Raw genomic sequence first — 24,452 nt, forward strand, 5'->3', positions numbered from 1 at the left:
GATTGCAATATCACACTTGTTTAATGTTTGTGTTTCTCAGTAGACCGTAAGCTCCATGAATAGGAGCTTATTCATCAGTGTGCTGTTGGTACTGTAGTTGCCTGGCACATAAAGGGCTAACGTTATAAACATTTGTTGAAATGAACCGTACCAATCCCAATTATTGGTAAAATCTGGCTTTTTGAGGTCAGGAATGGAGTCTTTATGTATTTGTATATAACAGCTGCTAATTATTATCTGTAGCTAATTCATAGTAGCTACTGTTCTACAGTTTTTTTCTTTAGACTATTTAAATTAGGACTTCTAAAAGGGACAATATTTCTTCCTTAAAATTTGTCATCATCTTTCTAGGCATATTAATTATGAAGGAAAAATGAAACTTGGTGACATTATAATTACTTGGCACTTAAAATTGTTTTGTAATGCTTGGTTTCTTCAAAAATACACAAGCTACAATATATTAGAAAACACATTTAGCAAAACCTTGGGGGCAACATTTAATTATTTTTTAAGGAAACAAAATTTTTATAGAGCCTTATAGATAGTCTCCTTAGCTTCAGAAATGAAGCTAAGTATTATAGTAGTGGTAAAAAAACACCAGCTTGACGCATTTAATCACATTGGATTTGACTGGTTGGGAAGATGGAGGCATTTTGAAATCTCATGTCTAGAGTTAATTTTGGTGTTCAGTAATCTAAAAGTTAGAGGCCATCAAGAATGACTTGATGATTCAAACCCTACTAAGTTATAGGACTTAAGTAGGATATGAAGTCCCTTTGTTATTGTTTTTTTAACTAGTAATTGCTCTTCTCTGGAGGTGAATTTTCTGTTAGAACACTATTATGTTCAACTAGATTAATAATGCTAAGGTAGAAAAAAATTATTTTAAAATGAAGCTCAGAAATTTCTTAACTAGCAGTTTTCAAATGCTAAAGGAAATGTATAGATTATCTGGGATATATATTTACAACACTGAGATTTCACAAATGCTCTTAAAATAACTTTAACCCAGTTTCTTGCTTTGTGAAGACAAAGTGTTTTACTAAACTTCAGGCATGCTTGGAAGTGGATATCTTTTATAAAAGAAAGAACATCTCTCATGGCTCGTGTATTTTTATGGCACATGCTTATAAATCATAGCAAAGAAGATACGCAGGCCAATGGACTATGGTCCAAAATAAAAGGGTAGAAAAATTAGCACATTTACTAGTTATGTAATATATTCTACTTTGTGCTTTCATCATTGTTTATCCTGATTAACTGAATTGTCTTTGCCTTTCATTGTTCCTTATTGTCAGTTAATATGTTAGAGAATGCATGAATTCTATACATTAGTATAAATTTTCCAAAGTAGGATTCCTCAACAGAGACCCAAACTTAATTTCTATATTCATGAACTGACTCTTGTAACCAAGACATGATGTCTCGTTTAAATTAACAGCATTTTACTTTGTGCTAAAAAAGGTGAATAAGATTCTGAATCATTATTTTGCTGGTAATTGTCCCTGCTACAAGTGTTTATTTTAGTTCCGACTACTCATCCATCCACGTATTTTACGTTTTATACATCCTCGTATACATTCCTTCTGATAATGCCAAGCGACACTTTCCTTTGAAGGTGTCATTCTAATAGCATGAACACATTTACTTTGAGTTTAGAACTCTGATGCCCTGTTTTCTTACCCCTTAAAACATAATAAATTCCGTCATTGGATTTATTCATCATGTTAGTACAACTCTGAATGATCTTTTTTTAAAAAATTATTGTACATTCCAATTGATGGCATATTACCTTCACCTGTAAGGTTCCAGTAAAATGACAGCATTGATTAATCCTGAAAAGAGGTAAAGTGGGCTTTGGGCAGTCAACAATAAGGATACAATTAAAATCTGACTTTTAATCTTTCAAAAATCTAAAATTAATATGCATTTTCTCACAAGAATCCCAGATGGAAATCCAAAATTTGTTATATGTTCTTGATCTTTAAGTTGTTTTCATGTGCTACAGTGAGAGTAGTAAAAAAATTTTCTAGCAGTATGAAGAAAATGGAAGAGGAGTAAAAACACTCATTGCTATCTGTTACGACTAAAATACCCCGGTGATGACAGCATGTTAGTTTGGACTACATCTGATTTTATTTTACAGTGAATTTCCAAGTTTTTTGTTTTTATATTTTGAAATTCTGGTAGATGTGAACAGCAATCCATATGCATATAAGTTTAAAAAAAAAAAAAAAGAGGTATTTTTGAAGATAGCCAGCTGTGAATTTGTCCACTGGGGAGAAGTTGTGAGTTGTAATTGCTTTCTGTAGCTTAAGTCATTTTCTTTGTTGAATACTTAAATGAAGCATCAGGAAAGAAAAAAAAATTGTATTCATACATATTGCCTTATATTTGACTGTTGCAGAAGCTAGCTGTTCTTGATGACCATTGTTACTTTTAAAAAGAAAAAAATAGCAAGGGGATAGAAAGTTTTGTGTGCACGGGGAAATTACTTCTGAGGTCTATTCACATGCCCATTTATTTTGCTTTAGGCCAATTTGTGTAGTGCATTCTAGAGGGTGGTGAAAGATACAAATTCGGTGAAAACGTTAGTATCCTTAACACATTGTTGGTTGGTTTAACTATTAATCAGAGATATCGTGGAGAATAAAGGATTAGAGCTAGAGATGAGATAGGTTTCAATGTGGCTCAGCTGAAGCTGTAAAATGGGCGAGTCATTTAATGTTCTTCTGGCCTCAGTTGGTAAAATAAGGGGTTGGGCTAGAATCATAATTTGGATCTTCTCAGCTCTGTAAGAATCAGTATCACTTCAAAAATGAGGTTTTACTGTTGCATGTATGGAGTAACAGGGTGCGTAGAACTAAGGGCTGGGAGGATGTCCCTTATGATTTTTTGAGCTTGGCATTTAATATTTTACAGCAAAGTTTTTAGTTTAACATAATTGAACTTGTACTAGATAGGGTTAATAGGCTAGAACAAAAGGTCAAAGCATAAGGCATTAGGCTTAATTAAGGGAGAGCAGGAGTGGCAGGAGTGTGTGACAGTTAAATGGGTTTCCCACAGACTAATGTCGGTTACAGTGCAACCATGCCTCAACTTAAGTGGGTTATTTTGTGCAAAGGGCAGCAGTGATTAGCAGTTTGACATGCCAGACACTTCTGGCCAATCCCATCTGTTTTAGAGGTTAAAAAAGCACACCTTTATGAGCTGATGGATTGATTTGTGTGCCCGTCTGGTAAAGATTAGAAGTCCAAGGCCAATGCAGTAAATGTCAGTTATGGAATATTGTACTTTCTCCATTGGCTCATTGTTTTAACCGTCAACTGTTTTATAATGGTGGATTACTGCTGTTTATGGAGTTGGATGCAAGATGGGTGGGGGAACAGGTGAGAGGGGAAGAAAAATATTTCCTAGATGGAATCGTGAATTCACGTATTCTTAGCAGGTGCTTCTTTCTTTTTTTTTTTTTTTTTAAGATTTTATTTATTCATTTGAGACAGAGATAGAGAGAGAGCATGAGCAGGGAGAGAGGCAGAGGGAGAGGGAGAAGCAGGCTCCCCACCGAGCCAGGAGCCCAATGCGGGGTAATATTTTGTTCATTAACCTCCTGGGGAAGAGGAAAGGGCAAAGAAAAGAGAAAATGGAAAGAGGCATACACACATGTGCACACGCATACCCACTTGCTTTGTGGGTGGAATTTACTAGGCTCACTGTTAAAATGAAGTGTGTCTGAACCTAGACTCGGACTTCTTTCTTTCTTTAAGAGCTGGAGGAAGGATGCCACTGATATAGTTCATTTTCAGTTCAAGGTTGTAGCCCATTTAAAGATACACAAAGGCTAGATTGTGGCTATAAAAATTGGTTTTAACATGTTCTGATATCCAAGGAAAGGAAAATCCTAAATTTATGTGGATGAAATAGAACTTTAGATATTGTGATTGTAATCGATGAGCTGTAGGAACAAAAGGCATTCAGTCATTTGGGTGGACGGAGGGAAGTGTTTTAGAAATAACAAAAAATTATCATCTTTATCAGGAAATTATTGTCAGCCTGAGATTTAAGTAAAAATGTGACCAAGAACACTGGAAACAGTATTGGAAGATTCTGGTTGGCCCCCATGCTTTTACCCTTGTCAAAAGATATGAACCAGGAATTGCCTGTTACATAGGTATACAAATTATGTTTATCATGTTAGACCCTCAATTGCTTCTTATGGAAAGAAAATTTATTTAAAGAAGACATGGTCACTGAAAGTTATATGTGAATCATAATAGTAACTAGTATTTTTAAAAATATATGTATGCATTTATTTTATTAGTAAGCTATTCCAAAGTGAATTGGCTTAACTTATAGAGAAAAAAGGAGATATTTTATTTCTCATTTAAAAAGGACAAAGTGACATTATGGTATTGGAGTTTATTTAGGAATGTAGTACTTAAATAAATATGTATTCATCCTTGTGTTCTTTGTGGAGTAGCATCAGTTGAAACTATTTGGATCTAACACAGATTTACAGGAAAAAAGTCTTGCCCTTCTATACAGATAGAGAGGGTGAAGAGACATACATTTTATAATAAGGTTGTTTCTCTTTCACTAACTCATTTTTAAGTTACAAAAGATTGGCTTGAGTATAAAAGTACTTGGTTAGTAAATTAAATGTGGGAGATTTATCTAATTTAGTGGACAGAAACTTTTTTTTTTTTTTTTTTGAGAGAGAGAGAGGAGGTGGGGAGGAACAGAGGGAAAGAGAGAATCCCAGGCAGGCTCCTAGCCCAGTGTGGAGTCCGACGTGGGGCTCCACCTTACAACCCCAAGATCATGACCTGAGCCAAAACCAGGAGTTGAACATTTAACTGGCTGAGCCACCCAGGCACCCCTGGATAGAAATTTAAATGAATATTCTGGTGATGTTATGTTAAACATAAAACAAATATTTGATGCTCTACATTTGTACTAATAATATAAACATTTTTAAAGTACCCCCTACATCCTATTTTAGTTTCCTTCTCTTTTCTCTAGTAAATTCAGGCGCCATTATTATCTAGTTTGTGTTAGAATTTTACAAAACTAAAGGGAGATACTTTGTTGGGTTAACTTGTTTTTGTGTGGTTTGATATATTCTGAAGTTTTCAAAGAATATGCATTGTCTCTTACAGTCTGTGGTAGTCAATTTCGTATTTCCTTCCTTTTACTAATATTGTATTACTGACTTTGAGACATGTAAAATTTTTGCATGAGACATGCAGAATAGTTGGACATATGCTTGTTTAGGTTATAAAAAGAGAAAACAGAAACTTTTAATATCCTGTGTTTGCAGTTCTTGTCCTAAAAAATGTTATAACTTTGTAACCTGAATTTTAGTTGTTAGAAACTTCATGAGATAATGGAAAAAAATAATAGCTCTGTTTCATCTTTTGATTTTAAATGCTAGTTAGTTGTCCTTTACCTCTATTCAGGCAGATTGATTTTAATAAGCCATAATATATGATGAACTTATTCTAATGTATATTCTTAGTATATCTATGTATTTATAGTTATAAAGCCAGTGTTCATATGTGTGATATGTTTCAAAAAGAGAACTCTGCACCTGTTGATTGCATTAAGCATTTGGTATCTTTTAATGAGGTGGGAGAAGGTGCTATCACTGTAAGTGGATCATTCCTCCTCAGTAAATTGTGTACATTTTACTTTTTGTATTCTGTGACCTTGCAGTCAGTGATTTCAGCCCAGAATAGTTCCAAAGTCATGTAAATGAATGCAATTAAGGTATTGCTTATCATCTTACATAGTTCAGATGGAACCTTATTGGATAGAGAGATTTGTTTGCTTTATGAGGAAGGTCAAAATAAGGTTAAATTTTATTACATAAAATGATTTGGTAATGTTTTTATTTAGCTGCTGAAAAAGTAATGCCCTAATAGGAAATGATAATGCTTTTTTTTTTTTTTTCTTTAAACCACTGGGAGCTCTTTTCAGGGTTTTTGTTTGTTTGTTTGTTATTTCTCTCTAATAGTTATTCTATTTTAAGATGATACCTTATGTCTACTTCTAAAATTTTGGGAACATTCTGCCCTTAGTTATGATTCTGGGTATCTTTGACTCATGCATGTAGGTGACATTTCCTGCTGCTGATGGAGGGTTGCTTAGGAGCAGCTGATGTATGTGTTTAGAGAATTTGTGTTAATGTCCAATTATCATGCCAGTTGGTGCAGGACCTCGGAAAGCAGGATTAGAGTCCTGGTTCAGAAAGGAGATCTGCCACCCTACCAGGCTGATTGTCTGTAAGGGTTGGGAGAGCATTGACATAGATGCTAGAAGAGTTTTGCTGATGAAGAAATGTGTGTGTGTGTGTGTATGTGAGAGAGAGAGAGAGAGAGAGAGAGAGAGAGAAGTAATTAAAAGAAAGGCAAGTATTCTTCATTGTAGTTGGCCCATATAATTACCCACTTTCCTGTCATGGTATTATTTTTACTTCAGCATGGTATATTAATTGAAGAAGTCTCTAAGATCCACTGATTAGTTGAGCAGATACTTACTGCACATCAGCTCTGGGCCTTGCACCATGTTAGGTATTGGAGGATTCAAAGATGAATGAAGGGTTCACAGTCACAGTGAAAATAATAATTAGCATGATGCAGAGAAAGGGATCTGGAAGCATAATGGTCAAAGAGCCTGCTTTGGTAGAGTGTTGAGAAAGCATTACTCAAAGAAATTTGGTACCTCTCTGGTTTTAGGGAAACTGACAGGCACTGGTAAGATGAAGTAATGATGAAAAGTAGCTACTTTATTTTAGGAAGTTGAAGTTGCTATAGTGGAATCAGGGTGTCTGCATCACGCCTTCCTTATCCCCAACTAGCTTCACTGTCCATTAGCCTATTGATCAATATAAAGTCCCCTCAGCCACCACAGTATTAAAGTATAGGCCGTGTCTCTTGCTGGTCAAAAATTTTTCACCTACTCTTTTATTCCTGAAGGTATAAACTTTCCCGTATGTTGATGTCATTCTGTATCAGAAGGCTTCTTATTCTCAGTTCAACATTTTTTGTTCCTAGTGGTCGAGAGAGAGAGAGAGAGAGAGAGAGAGAGAGAGAGAGAGAAAAGAGGTGTTTCAAACTCTGTATTGACTACCAAATCATCCTAATACCTTTTCTTTCAGAATTCTTCATCCGCATTAACTTCTCACTTTGAGAAAAGGTAATAGTGTTTATGTATTATAAGGACAGTGTATTTTGGTAAATAATTTTATAATGCAGATTGTTCATCAGATATGGTCAACTGCTATGCCCAAGGAAAGCATGTATAATGAATATTTTTTATCTTACATCTTTTTTTGTTATTTTTTGAGATAATTTATTTTAGTCAGTAGTTAAGATTCCATTGTAAAACATGCCATTGAAATTCTTTGAGATAAGATGCAATTGAAGTAATATTTATTTTTCTTAATTTTCAGGGAGCTTTTGGACTGTGAGCTATTTCAGAACTCTGTTCTCAGGACCTGTTATTTTAACAGTCAGGAGAAACACATCCAGAAGGTATTGTATTGTGTCTATTGCTCCATTCTTTTAAAATGTAGTTAAGCCTTTCCAATTATAGAAAGAATATTATGTTACATTTTGTTATTTATTTTTCTTTAAGTTTCAGATATTGATTAACTAGTTGTTTGATGTTTATAACAGAGGAAAGGGATACATTTCAGTGTTGGTAATTCTGAATTTTGGGTAAGTCAGTGAAAGCTGCTTTAGGGGGGTGGCTGGGTAGCTCAGTTGGTTAAGCGTCTGACTCTTGATTTCCACTCAGGTCATGATCTCAGGGTCATGAGATCAAGCCCCGAATGGGGCTCCTCACTCAGCTGGAAGTCTGCCTCTGAGATTCTCTCTCTCCCTCTACCCTCCCCCACTCTCTCTTTTTCTCTCTCATAAATAAATCTTGTTTAAAAATCTGGTTTAGATAAAAAGTTTTGCCTATTTTAAGCATCTGAAATATTTACATTTTACCTTTTCAGTATAGAACTATTTTAAGGAATGTTTTGATTTGAAAATGAGATACTTGAGGCACTTATTTATCTAAGACAGTATGGAATATACATTAGATAATCAGGCAGGCTTAAAGTCCTTCCTGCCTTTGACAACTCTACCTTCTAGTATAGGGATCAGCTGCCATCTACATTTCTGCCAGTCTTTTGTCAGGATCCATGGACACCTGACTCAGCCTCTATCCATCTACTAAGATCCCTATCTGCATTATCACCTGTGGTTAGATGGGTGTAGCATAACAATTCCTCTGCTTGCAGAGCCTGAGTCTCAGGACATGTGATGTATTACTAGGAAGAAAGGAAGAAACTTACCTGTTTTGTGTTTTTGTCTTTTGCAACCCCAAGACCCCATGTGGATGTACCAAATGATTTGACTAAAGTCAGTGGTGAACACAGTCCCCTTTAGCCTTATCCAGTTTCCTTCTTAATATCCACCTTTAAACCTCCCCTAAGTTTTGTGTTTTCCTTAGAAAACTTGCCTGCTGTTTTGTTTGGAATAGAAATATTTAATAAAATAATGTATTTGTTGAAGTTGTAGTGAATAAGTCAACTTCTTCAAATATATATTTTCTTATTAACTGGATATTTGTTATTTATAGTCACATGAGATAACACAGAAATCAGTATTATGGATTTTTTTAATCACTTGTCAAGCCATGTGAATTTCTAGTATTTATAAATTTACAGTTTGTAAATTTATAAACTTACAGTCTTCTATGTTTCCATAGCACAGTATATTGAACTTTTAATGTAGTAACTTTCTGTGTTTAAAATTCTTCACCATTGACAAAGTAGCATTTTCTCCTTTCTCTTGTCAGTTATGAGAGGGAGAGTGAAAGTGAATAAGAAATTTAAATAAGCACATTAGGACTATAAAAGAAATTGTAAATGAAATCCAAATATTAACTTTAATCTTGACTATGCATACTTTATCAGTGAAGGAAGTGATATGGTTGGAAACTCTGGATTTTGTGAAATTCAAAGTTATCTTTTTATTTTGGAAGGGGTTTACTGGTGTTTTATTTATTGTTTTTAAATTTAATTGAATTTTGTTATAATTCCAGTATAATGAACATACAGTGTTATATTAGTTTCAGGTATACAATGTAGTGATTCAGCAATTCCATACATCACCCCATTCTCATCACAAGTGCCCTCCTTAATCCCCATCACCTATTTCACCCATTCCCCATCCACCTCCCCTCTGGTAACCATCAGTTTGTTCTCTATAGTTAAGAGTTTGTTTCTTGGCTTGTCCCTCTTTCTCTCTCTTTTTTTTCTTGCTCTTTTGTTTTGTTTCTTAAATTCCACATATGAGTGAAATCGTGTGGTATTTGTCTTTCTCTGACTTACTTCACTTAACATTATACTCTTTAGCTCATCCATGACATTGCAAATGGCAAGATTTCATTCTTTTTGTGTAGAATATATAATATTCCACTCTGTATGTATATATATTCTGATTCTCTGATTCTCTCTATTCTGATATCTCTCTGTCTATCTCACATCGTCTTTATCCGTTCACCAGTCGATGGGCACTTGGGCTGCTTCCATAATGTGGCTATTGTAAATAAGGCTGCTATAAACATAGGGGTGCATGTATCTCTTTGAATTAGTGTTTTTGTATTTTGGGGGTAAATACCCAGTAGTGCGATTGCTGGATCATAGGGTAGTTCTATTTTTAAGTTTTTGAGTAACCTCCACACTGTTTTCCACAGTGGCTGCACCATTTGCATTCCCACCAACAGTGCAAGAGGGTTCCTTTTTCTCCACATCCTCTCCAACACTTGTGGTTTCTTGTGTTGTTGATTTGAGCCATTTTGACAGGTGTGAGGTGATATCTCATTGCAGTTTTGATTTGCATTTCCCTGATGATGAGTGATGTTGAGCACTTTTTCATGTGTGTGTTGGCTCTCAAGATGTCTTCTTTAGGGAAATGTCTATTCATTTCATCTGCCCATTTTTAATTGGATTATTTGGTTTTTGAGTGTTGAGTTGTATAGTTCATTATATGTTTTGGATACTAACCCTTTATTGGATATGTCATTTGCAAATATCTTCTCCCATTCACTAGGTTGCCTTTTAGTTTTGTTGATTGTTTCCTTCACTATGCAGAAGCTTTTTATTTTGATGTCCCAATAGTTTATTTTTGCTTTTATTTCTCTTGCCTCAGGAGACACATCTAGAAAAATATTGCTATGGCCTATGTCAGAGACCTTACTGCCTATGCTCTTCTCTAGGATTTTTGTGGTTTCAGGTCTCACATTTAGGTCTTTAATCCATTTTTAGTGTATTTTTGTATGTGGTGTAAGAAAGTAGTCCAGTTTCATTCTTTTGCATGTTGCTCTCCAGTTTTCCCAACACCATTTGTTGAAGAGACTTTTTCCCATTGCATATTCTTGCCTCCTTTGTCAAGTAATAATTGACCATATAATTGTGGGCTTATTTCTGGGCTCTCTATTCTGTTCCATTGATCTGTGTGTCTGTTTTTCTTTTAATACCATACTATTTTGATTACTACAGCTTTGTGATGTAACTTGAAGTGTGGAATTGTAATACCTCCAGCTGTATTTTTCTTTTGCAAAATTGCTCTGGCTATTCGGGGTCTTTTGTGTAAATTTTAGGATTTTTGGGGGGCGCCTGGGTGGCTCAGTCAGTTAAGCCTCTCCTTCGGGTCAGGTCATGATCTCAGGGTCCTGGGATTGAGCCCCCAAGTCAGGCTGTCTGCTTAGCAGGAAGCCTGCTTTTCCCACTGCCCCTCCTCCCCCAGCTCCTGCTCTATCTCCCTCTCTCAAATAAATAAATAAAATCTTTAAAAAAAAAGTTTTTTAGGATTTTGTTTTGTTTTGTTTTAGCTCTGTGAAAAACGTCATTGTTATTTTGATAGGGATTGCATTAAATTTATAGATTGCCTCCAGGTAATTTAGACATTTTAAGAATATTTGTTCTTCTAATCCGTGAGCATGAAAAGTTATCTTTTTAAATTGAAGATAGGAATTAAGTATTACAATTAAATATTTAAAGTACAAACATTCAAATATTTTATTAGTTATATAGAGGATTGTTACACTTTTAAAGTCATTATGAATTATCCATTTATGAAAATTGATCATGTCATCTCAAAATTAAGAGTATGTTTGAATAAAGTTGAACTGGTTGCTATTTTTTAAAAAACTGCACATAGCGGCATCTGGGTGGCTCAGTCATTAAGCGTCTGCCTTCGGCTCAGGTCATGATCTCCAGGTCCTGGGATCAAGCCCCACATCGGGTTCCCTGCTCAGCGGGAAGCCTGCTTCTCCCTCTCCCACTCCCCCTGCTTGTGTTCCCTCTCTTGCTGTGTCTCTCTCTGTCAAATAAATAAATAAATCTTGGAAAAAAAAAAAAACTGCAAATAAGTTTAGTTGTAGGATTAAGTAAATTCAAAATAGGAGTGTAAATTTAAAATAGGAATTGGTTTTAAGTAATTCTTTTGAAATTAACTCATGATACTTAAGGCCCTTTAAAAAAAAAACCAAAAAAACAAAAAACCTTTTACCAAAGTATAACTTCATGTAGTCAAACACTCTTACTTGCTAGTTCAGTGATTTTTTTTTTCTTTTCACATAAGCGTACCCCACGTAACTAACACCCTACCTCAGAAGGCTGTCTTTCCTAGTCAGTGCTACCTCTATGTAACAGAAACCAGTCTGTGGCATTTTTTACTGTGTGTCAGTTTTGCCTGTTTTTGAACTTCATATGGTTGGAATCATGTAATATGAACTCTTGTGTGGGAGGTTTTTGATCAACATTATGTATCTGAGAGTCATCCATGTGTGTATTATTTGTCCCCCCAATTGTCTATATTCCATTGTATGATTATACCACCATTTATTCATTCTACTGTAAATGGATATTGAATATCTTTCCAATTTGGGGCTACAGATAAGGCTGCCATGAATTTTTTTATATCTTTTGGTAGAAATAAGCATTCATTTCTGATGAGTGTTTGCACAGGAGCAGAATCGCTGAATCGTGGAGTATGTATATGTCTAACTTTAGTATAATACATACTTGCAGTGCTTTTAAGGATATTTGGGAAATGTCATTCAGTGTATCTTTTCATAATGAAAGATCATACTGTGATATAGATTTATTTTTCTCCAACTTTATGTAAACTCTAAAGTTGTTTTTTTAGGAGGAATGAAATTTTCCCATCTCTTAAAAATAAGTTGCCTGTTTTCTGATGCCATCATGGTATGTATGTGATTTGTGCAACTTAGATCTATCCTAACCCTACTGAAGGAGAATAGGACATAAAACCCTCCTATATATACTTAGTACTGTGGAAATACTGAAAATTAATCTTAAATTAAATCAGACATTTTATACATGAGGTTTTTATCTTATTCTTTAATTTTGGGATACCTCTTGAATATCTAAAATAATACACTCTTGAGTTACAAGAAACTTACCTTAGCCTTTCTGATAAATATTTCTTTCTTACCTTTATCTGTGTTGTATTAATCTTTTTGATGATCTAAAGTGAAATTATTCATTCTAGAACATAAGTACTTGGGAAATTTTTTGTCAGGTCTTTTTTTCAGTCTTTACTAGGGAACAGTGCTGTTCATTCAGTAGTAGTATAATGTAAGCTGCACATGTAATTTTAAATTGTCCAGTAGGCACCTTAAAAAAGGAAAAAGGAACTGATCAATTAATAAAATATTTAACCCAGTATCAGCAAAATATTATTCATTGCATAATTAATATAAAATTATGAGATATCTTACCTTTATTTTCTTATAGTAGGTTTTTGAAATTCAGTGTCTATTTTTACTTATAGCACATCTCGATTCAAACTAATCACCTTTCCTGTACATTGTTAGAGCTTGGAGTTGAGGCCACTGTCTGGCCAGTGAACTCACAAGTGTAGGTCATGCTACATGAGGAGGAGCAAGTCTTTTGCTAACAGCACAGGGGGCTCTGGCCCAATCAGTGACTGTGATAGTAATTCTTGCTACGTGTGTGTGTGTGTGTGTGTGTGTGTGTGTAAATACATATAAAAATAAAATTAAAAATTAAATAAAAATATTTTAAAAAGGCAGACTAGTCCCTTTTCATGGGCTCCATAGCCCACGTGTCTGGTGGCTACCATATTGGACAGCACAGCTGTAGAGTTACATCTTGAGTTTTTAAAAGACAAGGCTTTAGTCAAATTTATATCTAGTTAAAATTATCCTTTAGGGGCCCCTGGGTGGCACAGTCAGCTTAGCGGCTGACTCTAGGTTTGGGCACAGGTCGTGATTTCAGGCTCCTGAGATTGAGCTGCCTGTCGGGCTCCAATTCATCACGAAGTCTGCTTCAGATTCTCTCTCCCTCCGCCCTTCCTGCTAGTGCTCTCTCTCTCTCTCTCTCAAATAAATAAATAAATCTTAAAAAAAAAATATTATCCTTTAAAATCCAATAGAAAGATGCCATGTCGAAGCTAATTCACCATCTTTGAGTGGGTCTCAAACTACCTGTTTTTCCTTCATTGTTGGAATAAATAACATTTTCTTTGGTTAAACATCAGATAAAGCAATTAGCCAATGTTTAGGGGATGTTTTGTATGAAAAATACATATCTTTAATCTGTAAAATCAAAACCTGTAACAGCAGATGAGTAACATCTTCCATCTTTAGGGTATATGCAGGATATGCTGGATAGAATTTTAATCTTATTGTATGTTTCTTTTTTCCTTTCTTTTTAAAGCATGGCTGGTTTAATTTGAATGTGATAACCTGAATGATGTAACTCCACCATCTCCTGCATAAAATAGGGCAGTTAAAAAAAGGTTATATGTATACATATAGATGTACCTATGACTTTTCGTTAATTAGGATATTTAAAGGTTACCTCCATTTTGAGGGTTAATTAATGTTTCTTCATGTATATATTTGCCAAGTAGGATAAATCAAGAACCATATGCTACCTAATATGAACTTAGGTCAGATTTTACTACCAAATTGGCTTGCTTTAAGCTTTTTTAGTGTTTGGAATGTGGATAAGGTACCATTGATCTTTGAATGTGGTCACACATGGGGTTGTTGTGAGGGATAGGGCTCCTTGAGCAATACCTGCTGTAATTGTATATGTTAGCTGTTATTTTGGTTTCTAGATCTGAGGTAGCTGTTTTACAGTCCTACTCACTAACTTCTTCTTTTTTATTTTTTTTATAGTACTTACCTCTTCCTTTTTAAAAGAAATCAACTTTACTTTCTTGACATCCAGTGCTAACAGTACATGTTATTGGCTACTTTTTAAAGACGAAAATCTTCCCTCTGCTGAAAAGCCCTCATCTTGGTTGTAGTAAAATTTAAAGTTCCTGTCTTTGCTGACCAGGCCATCGCATCTTCTTAATGAGGCCTTGCCTGGCAACCATTCCACTCTGAGTGGAGGCTTCCCCTCTTTCCTGTCTCCTCTTTTCTTTTTCCACAGCACTTATCACCTTTAAAACTACCATGACATTAATTTTTTAAAATTATTGTTTAATGATTATTTTCCTCTTCTAAAGTGAAAGCTGTCTGAGGGCAGGAATTTTTTTATGTTGTGTTCATCACAATATATCTGAAAGAACCAAGAGTAATGCTGGGTTTCAGTTGGTACAGCTACTACAGAACACAGTGTGGAGGTTCCTCAAAAAACTAAGAACTACCATCTGATCCAGTAATCCGACTTCTGGGCATATATATCTAAAGAAATTGGAATCAGGATCTTGAAGAGCTATCGGCACTCCTATATTCTTCTCAGAAGTATTCATAGTAGCCAAGACATGAAAGCAACCCACGTGTCCATCGACATGTGAATGCATCAAGAAAATGCAGTATTTCCATACCTTAAAAAAGAAGGAAGTCCCATCATTTGTGACAACATGGATGAACCTAAAGGACATTATCCTAAGTAAAATAAGCTAGCCAGAAGCACAAATACTACATGATCTCGCTTCTGTGAGGAATCCAAAAAGTCAAACTCCTAGAAGCAGAGAATAGAATGGTGGTTACTAGGAATTGGGAGGAAGAGGAAACTGAGGTTTTGGTCAAAAGGTATAAACTTAAATTATGCAAGAGGAATAAATCCTAGGGATCTACTGTACCGCACAGTATCTAGAGTTAGCAATAATGTATTTTATACTTAAAAATTTGCTAAGAGGTATGTTCGGTGTTCTAATCACACAAAAAATAAGGAGGGCAGGAAAAAACTTCTGAAGGTGTTGGATATATTTATGGCATTGAGTACTTACTTCCAAACTCATCAAGTTGTACAGCATTTTGTATATCAGTTATTCCTTTAAAAATTGTTGTTGTTTGATGATAGGCATTTAGAAGGAGCTCATAAATATTTATTGCCTAAATATTTCTTGAATGCATGGAGAAACTGCACTTTTTCCCCACTCCTGGAAATTTGCCTTTAGGAATTTTCTGGGGGTGGGCGCCTGGGTGGCTCAGTTGGTTAAGCGACTGCCTTCGGCTCAGGTCATGATCCTGGAGTCCCGGGATCGAGTCCCACATCGGGCTCCCTGCTCAGCAGGGAAGTCTGCTTCTCCCTCTGACCCTCTTCCCTCTCGTGCTTTCTATCTCTCATTCTCTCTCTCTCTCTCAAATAAAATCTTTATTAAAAGGAATTTTCTGGGGGCAGGGAATATTTAAAGCAAGAGAAAACAAAGATCTTCAGTTGTATATATAATAATACATTTTGATAATTTGAATTAGTTGAAAATAGTTTGTTCATCAAACTGATACGTATCTACCTATATGAAAGGTAACATGTAAATATGAGGTTTCCAAAATACAGAGTTTATTATTGTGGTCAAGTAATTTATCTTTTGGCTATTTATATGTGTATTTTTCCATTTGGGTCATAAAAATAATGTTGGTAATCAGTTAGAGAAATATATTTATAAGATACTTCTTTCATTCTTATGACATATAGAGATACACATTGTATTTTGGTATCTTAAAATTAGTATGAATCAAACAGACCTCAGTAGTTTTTAAGAAATAATTTATATGTAGCAAAGTATAGATTGCCTTTCAATTTAGTAGACATTTTCTAGTTGTAGTTTTTAGAGTTTTATTTTTAAGACATTTACAATAAATGTCTTTAAAATAGTACAAAAATGTAATCAAAGACATACTAAGAAGTGGTGTATGCTACCTTAGAATACATTAAAAAGAGTTGTTATAAGTGGTTTTTCCAAAACGGTGAATGGTATGGTATGTGATTATATCTCAAAAGCTGTAAAAAATGTAAAAAAATAATTTTTTCTAATTAAAAAAAATAAATGGTTTTTCCAAAGTAGAATAGGTAACTTTATGTGATAATTTAAGCAAAGTTTTTCTTGGAAGTCTGTTTACAAGTGTTTGGTTTATTTTATGCCTTTATATATCAACACATGATATATATGACTATTTTAGTAATCATTTTCATGAGAACAGGAAGAACTATAAGTTTGGGTTTATTTCTTTCTCTTTCCACTGCCGTTTTCCAAATTCAAGTGTTCGTGCTTCATGCTCCTTAGACAGTTACTGCAGTCACTTTCTAACTGGTCTTTTTGCCTTTTTGTTTTTATTATTCAACCCATTCTACACACCATAGGACAATAAACCTTTCTGAAGGAAGCGTTAAAATTCTGAACAAAGGCCTTCGCCTAACAAGATAAAGGCCAGGTCCTATTTTTATCTGGCTCCTACTTATGCCAGCATCATATTCCATTTGCTTCACCCTCAAAGACGTTAACCGCACATTTCATATGCTGCCTCACGGGTTGTACCATCTTGATCACAGGTGTCTTGTGATCCCTGCTCATTTTCTTTTACTAAAAACGCTACCTGTTCTGTGATTTGAATAATCACCCTGAAGTGCCCTCTTCTATTCTCCCTTAGTAGTTGATGAGTAACATTCACACTGCATTTATTTTATTCATCTGTTTTGCAAGATTGTAAACTTCCAAAGGGAAGGGATCATATCTTTTATAAATCTGTGATTTGTAAAGCACCCAGCTTCAAGCCTTACATGTATAGGGTGATTAATCAAAATGTTGATGAGTCAGCAACTCCAGGGTATATCCTGGAGCTTTAGAAACAATTAAGAGAAGTATACAAATTCATCCTGTACCCTGTTGCACAAGTTACTTAAGCTTAGGGTGCAATAATTTTTACATGTGGTTTGAAGATTTTACATGCAGTTAGAAATTTGTAGGTTCCAAAGTGTGATCAAAGCATTTGTGATAGTTCTCAAACTGTGTTTTGTGGACTATATAAGTTTCTTAGTCTTCATGTAAAATATATAGAATGTTGTTTTAATGTTCCTTACCTGACTAATGACAAGATTGATTTAATATGTTAGCTAAATGTTTACTGTAATAAGTCTCTTTACAATTCATCTGAAACAAGAAAGAAAATAGAAGATGCCTTTGGTGAAAGTAATAAATTACCTGTGTGAATGCAACAATTTGAGAGATGAATGAATTTGAAAGTTTTGTTAACAACTTTCCAAAACTGATCCTTAATTCATCATATTGAATTACATGGAGTAAAATACATTTTTTGAAGGGCATCATCTCACAGATTTCCATAAATTTCTCAAAGGTGACCCCATCCCTGTCAATTCTATTTCCTAGGAGTATTTAAAATTAAATAGCTCACCAGGCTAGTGGACGTTCTAAATGGGACTAAAATCAGGATAATGAATTTTTTTTTTTTAATTGGGGTATAGTTCTGGTGCTAAGAACAGCATCTACGAATGGAATAAGTTTCTGATTTTCAGAGATTTTTTTTTTTTTCTCTCAGAAACAAAATCTGGATATCATGTATATCTGGGTTATGGCTGTGGAATTAGTTCAAAGAAAGAGATAGGTTGAGGTTCAGGGAGGAAACAGTTTTATAGAACCAGCATCTTGAACCATGAATACAGTCATCATCTGTAGACCCTGAAAATGTGGGCCCATATTGTCTTGTGTGTTTAAATGCTCAGATGTTGGTGACACAAATTGGTAACAGAGACTGAATTTGTAAGGAGGCGGCAATGATTATGTTTCTAAGGCTTCCTTACTCATGACAAAATGTGATGTGCAATCTGGATACTATTCTTTTGGCAACTAAATAGGTTTGAGAAGTTAACCTTAGAGGCCATCCAGATATATTTTAAGGGGTTATACAGAGCCCTTATTTATTACCTAGGTCATAATAGAAAATATTTAGCCTTTTTTTTTTATTGGTGGCTAAAAATTTGACCCTTTGGTTTTATTTTATATTACAGACAAAAATTCTGAAAGAAAGTCTGAGTGTTTTCCCTAATAGAAATGGATATAACCTGAACCTGACAGTGAATGTTATTAATGTGACTTTGAGAAGTGTATTAAAAATTTGTGCACGGAGTTGGTATTAATACTGAGTTCATGCTAATTTGCTATTTTCACAGTAATTTCAGTAAATAAGAAATGGATAAATAACACTTTCATTTTATTTAAGTACTTCCATGGGTTTCTGTTAAGGGTGAATAGTATTTGTTGGAAAGTTACATACAATTTAAACCTAGTCTGGTGACCACAGAATTTTATATATATATATATATACACACACACACACACACACACATATATATATATAAAACCAAAGGATATACAATTGACCTTTGAACAACACGGAGGTTAAGGGTACCAGTCAAAAAGGGCAAAATCAAAAATCTGTGTGCAATTTTGACTTCCCCAAAACTTAACTAATAGCCTACTGTTTACTGGAAGCCTTCCTGATAACATGAACAGCTATATGTACTATATACTGTAGTCTTAATAATAATAATACTTTTTTCTTAATTTATTTTGTATTTCTAGGCTACATGGTTCATCTCTTTTTTCAAATTGTTGCAAATCTCCAAAAAATTTTCCAATATATTTATTGAAAGATAGTGGAGCTACACAGTACAAACTCGTGTTGTTCAAGGGTCAATTGCATTTCTTTTACCCCTTGTGTAGATGCCAAGAGTAGTCCTGTAATGGCCACAGTTTAATACAGTGACATGAAAAATGCTGGTTAGAGTCATAAGATTGATGTTTGAACTATACCTCACCAAACAGACTGTTTAACCTGAGCCTCAGTTTCCTAATCTGTAAAATGGAGACATAACCACATCAAAGGAATATTATGCAAAGTAAATGAGGAAATAGTTTGTTGTCACCAGTGTCATTTGTAGAAAGATAATGTTTTATTGACAATATTTTAATTCTATATATTCCAAACGAATTAAAATAGGTTTTTGGATGACTACTGTTTTACTCAGTAGCACACCCTTCTAAATCAGGACCTCTCTTCCACACATTATGCATTTTTCTTTTTTCTTTTTTTTGCTTCTGTTTCACTTGAAGAGTTTTCACAAACCCTGCTCCACGCTTTTGAACTCCTTTCAAGTTTGAACCAGTTACCATCTGCCACCTACTGACCCAGTTCTCTCTACTTCCTTCAGCTGTGTTCTCCCCATACACACTTGCTTATTTTTGTTGGGTGATTAAATTGGCCTCCATTTGATTTTTCCAAAGATCTAGATTAATACAGGGTTACAAACAGCAACTTCCAAATGTGTTTGAACTATAAAGTGCAAGGTACAGAGGAGCCAGTAAGTAATAATACTCTTTTTTTTTTTTCCACCTAAGGAAGACAGTTGTCAGAGAAAACAACTGGTAAAACCCCGAACGGACTTGCTTTTTCTTTCATTGTATAGTACTTAGAGGTTTTTAAAGTGATTTCTGCCTACATATCCAGGTTAAAAAAGTTTTCAGTATAAACTAGGAGTTTGTAAAGTGACTCACCATATATGCAAGTACTTCAAAATGCATGCCCTTAACTACTATTTGAATTTTTATAGGTTTGTATTTTTGCTGACTGCAAGAAAATAAAAGGCCTGGTGCCAGTTTTTACTGGGTCAAGATTTATTTTAACGAATCAACATTTCATCAGCGTTTTGATGCTTACAAAAGTCCTAGAGATTTTCCTGCAAAAAGACTTGACAGGCTTTATTCCAGTAAGGAAAATTCAGGGTGCTTATGCCATTGTAGTAACAAAAGCAATATATTTGGTGAATTTGTTTATAGAAATTTCCAGAAGCCAGACTATCCTAGAGATGTATTTTTGTTTAAAGAGGAAAGGACGAGTGTTTATATTTGTACAGCTCCAGGTACAGAAAATTTGACCTGTAATTTAAAAACAGACTGTTAGTCTTTCATGAAACGATCAGCAGCTGGGTTGACCAAGGCAATTGGTCTCACACTGTGGAGGCTTCATTCAGTAGTGGTTTGTGCAATGCATTATAGGGGCACACTGGCCTGGATTTGAATCCCAGGTCTACCCCTTACCTGTTGTATGACTTTGGGCAAGTCACTCCACTGCTCTGAGCCTTAGTTTCTTCATCTGTAAAGTTGAATAGTATCTATTTTATAGATAATGATTAAGTGAGATCATATCTGACTTAGTGTGATTGTAAAAAAACACATTTATTTGCCATCTAGTTAATAAAGTTAATTATAATGGCTGGGAATTAACCCTCCAAATTGTAGTTTTAAAAAATTTGCGTTTCTAAAGAGTACACTTTTAAGGCACCTGAGTGGCTCAGTCAGTTAAGTGGCTGACTCTTCATTTTGGCTCAGGTCATGATCTCAGAGTCCTGAGATTGAGCCCCTTATGGAGCTCCGGTTTACTGTGGAGTCTCTGCTTGAGATTTTCTGCCTCTCCCCTTGCCTTCCTCCCCCTGCCCCCGGCTCTGTCTCTCTCTCTCTGTCTGTCTCAAATAAATAAATAAATAAATAAAACCTTTTTAAAAAGGAGTACACTTACCACGAGGAGCACTGAGTAATGTATAGAATTGTTGAATCACTATGTTGTACACCTGAAACTAATACAACACTATGTTAGCTATACTGGAATTAAAAAATTACTTAAAAAAACTTGCATTCCATGTTGAGAGTCATTAAAGTATAGAAATATATTTGAGATTTCTTTAAAATCTTTAGGAAGCCACGTTAGAATCAAAGCAGTTTTTATAACTAATAGATTGAATTTGACAAGGATTGAGACACTGGTGTGGTGTTTCGAACAGTGTGAATCCTGACTCTGCCACCTACTTTGTTGACTTTGGACTAATCATCTCACCTCCTAAGGCTCAGTTTTCTCATCTGTAAAATGGGGATAACTTAATAGGGTTGGTTTTGAGAATTGAAAGAATGAAACCATAGAAAGCACTTAATGTAGTTCCTGGCACAGTAAGTTTTGGTTATTCTTGTTAGTCCATAGATAACCCTTTTGGACATGGCCTTGGGTACTTGTGAGAAATATAGCCTGAATTTTTTTGATGTAATAGTTAATGTTGGAATTTTGGAATTAATACTTTTTTTTCCCCATTTGTATAATGTTTATCTAGTTGACTTCAATGAAGATAAAATACTAAAATATTTTGAATCTTCTATAGTCAAATAGCACTTAATTTATATTTGGAAAAGACATTTTTACCTATCATCTGCTATGGTCTGAATGTTTATTTTGCCCTCAAAATTCATATGTTGCAATCCTAACCCCAAAGGAGGGGGAACCACTGGGAGGTGATTAGATCATGAAGGTGGAGTTCTCACAGTGGGATGAGTTTGCATATAAAAGAGGCCTTGCAGAGAGCCCCTTCCCCTTTCTGCTGTTTTTGGTATAGCTAGATTCTCCCTGGATACCGTGCCTGCATGTACCAGGATCCCAGACTTACCAGCCACCCAAACTGTGAGAAAGAAATTGTTGTTGTTTATAAGCCACCCAGTCCATGGTATTCGTTATAGCAGCCTGAACGGACCAGGACAACATCCTTTTTTTTTTTGAACCATTTTATGGCTCCATACTTTTAATCCGGTCTTTATCCATGTTTCTGCTTTCCTTCCTGTGTCATTGCCTGAGAGTGACCCAAAGGAGAAGCAGGGGGAGTGGGAGGAGGCAGGATTGTCAGTAGATGGTCAGCCTTACCATGATCAGATGTACTCTCAGGACTAAAGTCCTCAGCTAAATGGATTCATGAATACTTTTTGAAGTATTACCAATAGAATAATTTTCATTGCTTTTTCACTATTGTAGAACATGCTGAGAAGATTGTAAAGGAAATCTCTACTTTTCCCACCATCCTTCAATAATTTTTTTTCAGAGCCATAATTCATCCAGTAATTTTTCGAAGTGACAGCTAATAGAAGATTGGCAATTAAGTAGTTACCATATATTATAGGCATTATATTAAGTATAGAGTTAAGTTAGTGCCCATTATGTTTAAAGGAAGTTATTTAATAGTCTAGGGATTTTACATTTGTAGGAATTTTCTAAGTTTATAAGACTTCAGTGAGGAAACACTATAGTTTGGTAGGTTCTTACAGTGAGAACTTGAAGAGTTAGAGTTTTGGATAGACAAAGCTTTGGCTTTGTTACTGACTAATGGTTTGGCTTTGACTTAAAAACCAAAACCTGATGACTCTTAGCCCTTGGACTCAAACCATTACTGAGTCACGAGACCCCCCTTCCCTGTAAATCTAGAATTACTTCACAGGTGAAGGGGAACATCTGAGTTGAATGAAGTTGTCCCCTAACTGCCTTCCAGTGTGTGGACACACACAAAGAAAGTGTTAATTATTTATGTTAAAAATTCATCATGTCCTGATTTTCTGTGGCCCTGAGACCTCCCACATCCCTCGTTACCACCTGACTTCCTCTCTCTCCCCTTCCCTTTCTTCCTTCCTTTGGGTAAGTACTGATAGTTCTGCAGAACCTGGTGAGGCAGATAGTGGTTTAGAGCACAATTTACTATTTAAATTATTTCAAAGCTCTATATTTGGATTGCCTTTGCTTTGGTCATATGTTTCTTTTCAACTCTTAATTAAGAACACACTGTTTATAAATTAATTCCTGTGAGAAAATATGACTCATATTGAGAGATCTTGTTTTATTGTCACATGACATGTTCTGTATGCATGCAGTATAAAAAAGGGGGAAAACACCTGACATCCATCTTCATTTTAGTTTGATTAACACATTGCAGGAAACTGACTTTAAAAAATTTTTTCTGTTAATTAAAATATAAGTAATTAAAGACCTTACTAAAATAACTTAAACAGTGAGGGATAAATATCCTACCCAACATGAAGTTTAGAGTACAGGTAGCTGATTAATTGCCATAATGGTATTATCAGGAACCCACAGGCTATTTTCTATTTTTCTACTCTGTTGTCTTGAGTGTTCTGTCAATCTTTGGTTACAAGGTAGACATTTTTCCATGCTACTTTTTTTTTAAGTGAGGAAACATTTCCTAGTAAACTTCATTGGCCATAATTACATCATATGCCTGCGCCTAAACCCCTGATTGGCAGAGTAAACATTAGTTGTCATAGTGGCTGGAGCTAATCAGTTTTCACCTCTTAAGAGTTCTGCCAGCAAGTGAGAAGGGGAAGGTGTGTCTTTGAGAGGGCTACCACAATGGACGACACAGCTAGGGAAGGTCACAGTTTTGTTAATTTCTGCAAGCTTCCTTATGGGATCACAAAATATAGACAGGCATGCCTTGATTCATTCAGTATATGTTTATTGAGTATCTAGTGTATTCCAGTTATTCTGTCTTAAGGATAGGGCAGTGACCAAAAAGGGGGAAAACTACTGCCCCCTTGAAGCTTACGTTTTATTGGTGAAATAGACAAATAGTATACAACAATTCAACGTCATGGTGTCTGACGAACCGTGCTAAGTAAAAACTGGAGCAAAGAAGGGAGCATGGAAGGTTTTGGGCAGGGGTGTATGGAATTTTAGATTATGTCCAGGGAACGTGTCATCCAGAAGATGATTTAAGTAAAGGATGAATTGATGTGATACAGCTCTCTGGGGAGAAGAGTATTCTAGTCAAAGCCCCTGTGGGTGAATGAGGGAGAGTCACAGGAAGTGAGGTCAGAGTGGGGAGCCACTAGACAGTCTTGAGCAAAGGGGTGACACAATAAAATGTGTTTGCAGAATCACTTTGGCAGTTGTATTAAGTAGACCAAAGGGCATTAGAAACAGAAGCGGGAAAACCAGTCAGGAAGCTATTGTAATAATCCCAGAGAGACGATGGTGATTTGAATGGGGGCAGTGAGAAGTAGTTGGATTCTAGGTATTTCCAAGGCGAAGCCTACAGAATTTGCTGACAAATTGGATGTGGCCGGTGAGAAGAGGAGAGGCATATAGGATGGCAGCCAGGTTTTTAGAATGGAGTTGATATTAGCTGAGATTAGGAAGAACAGGGACTCGGTTATTGACATGTTAAATCTGAGATGTCAAATAAACAATTTATAGATGTCAGATGGAGATGTCAAGTAAAAATTGGATATATACATATTTATTGAAGATGGATCAATATATGTTTTTTA

At 35.2% G+C, this 24,452-nt stretch overlaps 1 protein-coding gene and 1 non-coding gene across 2 annotated transcripts in view; both read left to right on the forward strand.

The window, feature by feature from the left end:
- The window catches only part of NRIP1 (nuclear receptor interacting protein 1), a 96,014-nt gene that overhangs the window by 10,481 nt on the left and 61,081 nt on the right, over positions 1 to 24,452 (forward strand). Inside the window, exon 2 of the mRNA XM_028113755.2 lies at positions 7,454 to 7,535. The gene's annotated coding sequence lies outside the window, so the exon portion shown is untranslated. The remainder of the gene's footprint in view (positions 1 to 7,453; positions 7,536 to 24,452) is intronic.
- LOC114219587 (small nucleolar RNA SNORA62/SNORA6 family) lies at positions 12,886 to 13,039 on the forward strand. Its single transcript, XR_003611422.1, has one exon. It is a non-coding gene; the product is annotated as a small nucleolar RNA SNORA62/SNORA6 family (small nucleolar RNA).

This window comes from Eumetopias jubatus, unplaced genomic scaffold, assembly GCF_037043125.1.
Source record: "Eumetopias jubatus isolate StellerSeaLion01/CBP00866 unplaced genomic scaffold, mEumJub1_p1.0 scaffold_1, whole genome shotgun sequence".
Classification (NCBI taxonomy): Eukaryota; Metazoa; Chordata; class Mammalia; order Carnivora; family Otariidae; genus Eumetopias; species Eumetopias jubatus.